Here is a 7,500-nt window from a genome sequence, read left to right as displayed (position 1 = left end):
ATATATCTATATATATATGTATATATATATATATATATATATATATATAATATATATATACATATATATATATATATATATATATATATATATATATATATATATATATATATATATATATATATATATATATGTATATATTCAGCACTTCGATTTTCGACTGCCTTATACTTTCCTTTATAACGATTAACCTTTATCCTGGCCTTACTTCCCTGGCAAGTTCAAATCCTTCCTCGTAGATGATAGTTACTACGGTTATATAACGCTCGGATAGGGGCTTGGCTTGTAGTGTTAAGATTAGCCAAGAAATTCCTTGGACGTCTGGAAGTTGAGATCACATCACACACACACACGCATGTACACAGACACACACACATATAGTTTATATGGGTGCGTGCAGCGTATAAATGGGTATCAGTCAATCATCAGTTAAAACTTTTGAGTGATCAAATTCATCTTTAATTGCAAGAAATTAACAAACTTAGAAAATGAGCTTGAAAATTTTGACTAACCTTTTCCATTGAATAACCAGGTGCATTTTGTGTGTGTGTGTGTGTTTGTGTGTGTGTGTTTGTGTGTGTGTGTGTGATGTATAAGAGGCAATCAGCCAATTATCTTCGGTTAAAAGGCTAGTATAATGAGCCTTTTTTTTATTGCAAGACATTTAGAATACTTTAGCTTGAATATTTGGACTAACATTTTCCATTTTAATGGGCAACTCACACGGACCACATGCAGGCGTTTTCTTTAAAGCCATTGTGTGGCTCCAACACGCTTCACGTTCTTTTTTAGGAGCTTCAGTGAGACGTATGTTGGTCTACGGCAATAATGGATTTTGAAGAAGAAACACGATAGTAGTCTCCACTACGACGAAAGAAGCAAAGTTGCAGAAAGATAGTGCATTAGGTTCATCCAACAGAAATGAGAGGCCAGTTTTATTTACTTTATAAGTCATTGCAAATGTAAGATGATAATTTCTTGAATCATTCTAGGACGCCCAAGAACACATTGATTCTTTACTGAATGAGTTAAGAGTCAGTATAAAACTAAATGAAATAACCTGGAGAAATTTTGTACCAGCTTAGGAACGTCTTGTAATCACTATAAAGTAAAAAAAAAAAAAATCTTTATTGTGGGTATTATTTATTAATGCCCTTTATAAAATGGACCGAAGAAAGGTAGGATCAGAGGGATTTGTAGCGCCGTTGTCCAGGTGAGTCTCACTTGGCGACACGACAGTAGCGAACTGGCGTATGTAGTGTAGGCATATTTGTAATTTCGTGCTTTATTTTTAAAAAGTAAAAACTCACTTGAATTTGTAAGAAGGCATCATAATCTTGAAAAAAAATTGGTTTGGAATTTTTATGAAAATTCTAAGAAATCTAAGAGTATGAAATCCAAGATGGCGAGTACATGAAGATACGATAAGAAATGAAGTTTATAAATATATATTTTCGGAGACGAGGAATCTAATGGACTCTTCCAATATATATTATTTGTATATTCTAAATGCTAATTTCCAAAATGACCACCGTGCATCCTCAATGTAAGCTATATCTTCTCACTTTGCATACATTACCAAGTCAACACGATTTTGTATTTACAAACCAACTGTTTTAAAACATATATTTTTCACAAAGAATACATGATTAATAATCCAAAAACAGATCTAAATTAATGCAAATGGTTGAATTACTATTCAACCGCTTTAGTCGTTTTTCATTTATATTCTGACTATTTTATCTAGTCAGTTCTGGGCTTCCAATGAATGTCTGTAGTCAGTAAAATAATAAATCTTCAAAATTCCAAATAGGATACGTAATAATTTAGGATTTACTTACTTTCAAAATTCATTTTTTCATGTTCTATAAATATCGAACTGTATAACACAATTCAATATATTTCTCAAACTGCCTGCATGAAACAGCAACACGGCGCGCACACACACACACACACATGTATATAATATATATATATATATATATATATATATATATATATATATATATATAATATATATATATATATATATATATATATATATTATGCAGCAAAAGAGCTGAGCTGAACCATAATCACGGAGTAGCCACAGAGGCCTATGAAAGCTATATTTGAAACCTAAATACCCTCATTCCTTTGTTACTGCATATTTCTCGTTCTAGGGCGTTGGCATAGCAAAATAAAAAAACTACTGAAATAAACGCAGTTCAAAAGACTGATGAAATCACAAAGGGGTAGTAAAGTCTTGCCTCAAACGGTTGTATATGTTTGTTTGTTTGTTTGGAGAATTACGTATATACTTGTGATCTCTAATACTATCCTACGTCAATGTCTTGAAAATGAAGTTCATAGTGGTCAGCGCCTATGAATATATATACATATACAAATAAATAAATATATATATATATATATATATATATAATATATATATATATATATATATATATATATATATATAGTATATATATGTGTGTGTGTGTGTGTGTGTGTGTGTATGTATACACACACACATATATATATATATATATATATATATATATATATATATATAGATATATAGATATATATATATATATATATATATTGCCTTCATATCAAGCCATGTTAATGGCCACAGTAAAATGTAAAATCTTATATGTGCAAAAGTAAAAAAATAGGCCCTTTCTGTACTGCAATATTGGCAAGAAGAATGTAGAATTATTCCTCTAATATGGAATTGAATTAAACGCAATCATTGATACTATTATTAGGAATAGTAATAACAGTATTTTTAGTAGTGTTTTTAGACATTTGATGTACTTGCATAAATTATTTATTGTAATATCGTCCTGAAAAAAATGATAGTACAATTTTTCATTTTCTTTTTAAGGACCCATTGTATTTGACTTTTATCTGCATCTCACTTCCTTTTACATCTTGTTATTTTTTGTTTTATTCGTCATTTCAAGATAACAGTAAATTATTCCAAGTTGTTCCTTGTTTTAGCTCTCAAGGACTAAATCATGAAATTAGATTTAACCTTCTGCGATTCTCGTCTATTTTTCTCTCTGTAATTTGCTGAAACACCTCAAAAGAGAGCACTTCAAAAATAATGTTTCAGATAATAAAAATCGTGAAAAGAAGAATTCTTCCATATCATGATTATTTTTTCTAATAATATTTCTTTTGGCTTTCCAAAAAAACGTAACGTTTTAAAAGCAATGAACAACGAAAAAGATTAACTTTCACTTTCTCGATCTTGTCAGTGGTTATTTGTTTCACCTAAAAAAATAAAACACTTTTCAATCAATGTCAAGATAAAACTAAACATTTATATGTTTTCTCATTTTATGAGATGGATGCTATGAAATGGATGCATATAATGGATGAGTTAGACTCAAAAAAGACATTGAATTACTTTACGACAAATGACTTTTTTAAAATGCACTGAAATTCCAGTTATATATATGTGCCAGATCCGTCGTTCTTCAAAGAATAATGTTGTCAAACCTTCCGGTTTAAATTGCTTGGCCTTTTTACCAGCTTTGAACATATATTATAAAACTTCAAATTCCTTACTTGCATAATGACTAGCGACATATAAACAATCCAGTAGTTCACAATCTTTTAGGAAACCTCTGTATAGGGAAACTATATTTCTTTTCTGTTTCAAATTTATCTTTTATCAACTCAGTATACTGGAATGCTTCCAGTCTGCGTGTTGCCTCTAAAACGACATAATTCTTCGTATTGCATATACTATAATAAACTATCTGGGATATCTACTGTCAATTCTTCTTGTTTTTTTATTTCCAGTAAACGAGAACTATTGGGAAGGATGTGTCTGTCTGTCCACACTGCTTCTGTCGGGCCCCAGATCTTAAAAACTATTGAGGATAGAGGTCTGCAAATTGGTTTGTTGATCTTCTACCCCCAATAACATCAAACACGCGAATTGTAACCCTCTAGCCTCCATAGCTTTCAATTTATTTAAGGTGAAAGTTAGCCATAATCGTGAGTCTGGCAACGCTATAGGACAGACAACCACCGGGCCTTGACTGAAAGTTTCACGGTCACGCTGTACAGAAACTCCTTCGCCACATTTTTTGCTTGTTTTATTTCTTTAACAATTTCTATACGTATTACCGGCATTTGGGTTTATATATATATATATATATATATATATATATATTATATAATATATATATATATATATATATATATATATATTCCCTCACGCTACACTCATAAAATGTCCTTACTTTTGATAACAGTTACGCATATTAATAACTTCAATAAAGCTTGTGGCATCAGCCATTCAAGCCGTAATTGGTAACTTGGCAACTCTCTCAACTTTACCCAGAGGGTTCTCGAAGGTGTGTGGAAGCTGATTATGAGTTTCCGAGAGGATAAGGATTCTTGCAGCGATATGGGCCTGTTTCCAACAACGTGTTTTACACGCTATTCACGTCGAATAGTTGAACCTTGGCGTTTTTAAGAAAACATCTGAACATTTTGTTTAATATACAAATATTCATAAGTCAAAATATGTTTAATGTTAACTAATAAAAATATCAAAGTATCAATAGTAGAATTGTCAAGAGTCGATCGTACTAAAATGTTGGTAGGCCTGACTTAAGTAGGTAGTTAGATCAACAAGAAAATGTTCTTTCTATAATATTTAGCTGACAGTGTATTGTTGAAAAAATAATGAGTTTTTCACTCTGATATTTTTCTTTGCTACGGCCATGATAAGTGCTGTCATTGTAAGAATTATTATTCTTGTTATTTTACTCTGATTATTATTCACGATGTCAGCCTTACCTCCAACAATATTAGTGTTTAGAATAGCAAACACACACACACACACACACACACACACACATATACATATAATATATATATATATATATATATATATATATATATATATATATATATATATATATATATATATATATATATTATTCAATATAGCAAGAAACCTTGCTTACTTGAAAATATAATTACATCCACGTAAGAAGGAGAGTGAAAACCGGATTTGCAACAAGTACTTTCGTAGTTTATCCTACATTTTCAATTTCACGCTGAGAACAAACATTGTTTATAGAGCCGAGTTCCAGTTTCTTGATTCAGGCAGAATGTTCTCCAAAAAGAAATGAGAGGGAAAGAGGATCAAAGGAGAAACCAGGGTGGAGGTTAATATTCCTGGTGGCCGTGGCTTCAATGAATACAGTTTCCAGAAGATTTCTTATCTGATAATCGTTGGCCTTGCAGGTTGTAGACGAATTACCTCTGTCGTAAGCCAGTGATCTGAAATGCCTTTGTTTATTAGGCCTTTTGATGTTTGGCCAATATAAATCTTATTACAATCTTTACAAGGGATACTGTATAGAATATTGTTTGAATTGGGCGGACTCTTCTTAATTTATATATTTCTTAAAGTATTGTTATATTTATATATTAAATTAATATCAATAGTTTTTAGAATAGGTATTGCAGATATGAAATAAGGGCAAAAAGATACACAGAGAATATTCTTAAGTTCTATATCAACGCTGGTTGGAGTGTAATATATCTTCTTTGCCTTATTCTTATTATGAAGGATAGCATAATGAATCTCCTCCTATTTTGTCAATAATTTTAAAATTATCGTCTAAGAATTCAAGACTACAAATTCTAAATGCTCTAAGACACATACTGGCAAATGTTGATATCTTAATTTGGAAACAATTAATATATAACAAATTATTTGTTGGTTTCCTATATACTTTAAAACAAAAACTGTAACTCCGCCCACCACTACTAAATTTTGTATATAAATCTCTGTAAACTATGTTTGTAAGCAGTGTAAACTTAAAAATTTTGAATAAACTACGAAAGTACTTGTTTTAACTCCCATTTTCATTCGCCTTTTTATGTTGATTTTATTATATATATATTCCTATACGCTGTTGCTTTCGTAATGCATATCATCCTCTCTTTAACTGTATGAAGTGTTGAAAAATTGTTTGCAATATTTTCAGATTCCTTACCTTACAGAGGAGCCCACCAAGAACGGCCAGAGGCCAAGAATGGCATTGACTTGTGAGTTAGAGGCACTTTGGGGCCAGAGACTGAAACATCTTTCCCTTTGACTCCTTGCTCCCTGACGGTACCATTCCCATGACTGCTTGACTTTCTCTGTTAAACCCAGTAATCCTTATAGTGAAGCCCCTTAAGGTCCTCCTATATTACTTATCTGCAGTGAAGCCACCTCTCCTACAAGGTAAACTGCCCTGGTTCAGAGTTTCTTATCAGTCCAACTGTCCGCATTCTTTCACTGAATTTCATTTTTATTTTCATGTGCAAACTTTCCATGCTAGACCTGACTTGATCTGTGTAGTGTTTATTCCCACCCTGTAACCTCTTGCACTCTCGATTGCAGGCGGAGACGCTAGCAGTGGATCCTACCATTTGATTGTGCTTTGATCTGCCGTGGCCCAAGCCACTACACCTTATTTCTCAGTTCCATTGAAGGGATTTTCTCCCCCACATTTCTCAAAGTTATTTCTGTCACCCCTAATGTAGTTTTTTGCAGGACCCTGTTTCACCCACTCAGTTTAATTCCCATTTGCTTTTTTTAAAGTGTGCCTAAGTGTTTATCTGCAATAATTCCCTGTTGAGTAGAGCCCTCATCTTTTTCTTACTTCTATTGTTTTGCCCGTAACCCCATCAATATCAATTTTGTGTCTACCTCTCCATAGAAAATTTCCATATGCTTTATGTATATATATATCTAAAGAGGTGAAAGAGGGGGAATGGCTAATAATATGTTTAAAGTGTTTTATATAATAATAAAGTCACATAAGCTCTACTCGCCTAGAGGACAAGGGGTGGTACACTGCAAAGTTCCACATGGGAGAGAAAGGTATTTGCTGAACAAGCAACTTGTCTCAGAGGTCGTTCCCCGTTTGCGAGGCATGTGCATTCGTTTGTACGCGTATTACAGGCCTACTGGTTCAAGCTACTTGTGGAAGACGCATTCTTTGTGCAAAGGAGAGAACAAGCGGTTGCTCGAAGTGTCGGGAGAAAACGCCCATCGAAAAGGTAAGACACGTTCTATAAAAACTAAGAAAAACTGTTACCTTTTGGAAAAGAGAGAGAAGTGTGGAAATATTCTCTTTACGTAAATACTTTGAAAAGAGTGACGTGGGGTGTCTATATATAATCTCTTTATTAAAGATGGGTCCGATTGCATGGTTGATTAGGAATGGGATTCTCTAACTGACGAATACCAGACAATGTGACTTGTTGGGGTTTGAGAGTGTAACCTTAGTCCGGAGGTTAGAATGTTATCTTATTGGTTTTCTTTATGGGCAGATTTGGGTATTTATGCCATTATGACTTGTTAATCATTTTGTTCTTTGTTATAACCAATTGCTTTGGGAAATAAATGATATTTTTTATATTTACACAGTCTTAATAAGCCTCGTGACATCTTACAGACAGGGCACCGTTGGCAACAGGTAAGAGTTCCCA

The sequence above is a fragment of the Macrobrachium nipponense genome, chromosome 16 (genome assembly GCF_015104395.2).
Source record: "Macrobrachium nipponense isolate FS-2020 chromosome 16, ASM1510439v2, whole genome shotgun sequence".
NCBI classification, from domain to species: domain Eukaryota; kingdom Metazoa; phylum Arthropoda; class Malacostraca; order Decapoda; family Palaemonidae; genus Macrobrachium; species Macrobrachium nipponense.
The sequence above is the reverse complement of the archived record's forward strand: the minus strand, read 5'-3'. Positions refer to the sequence as shown.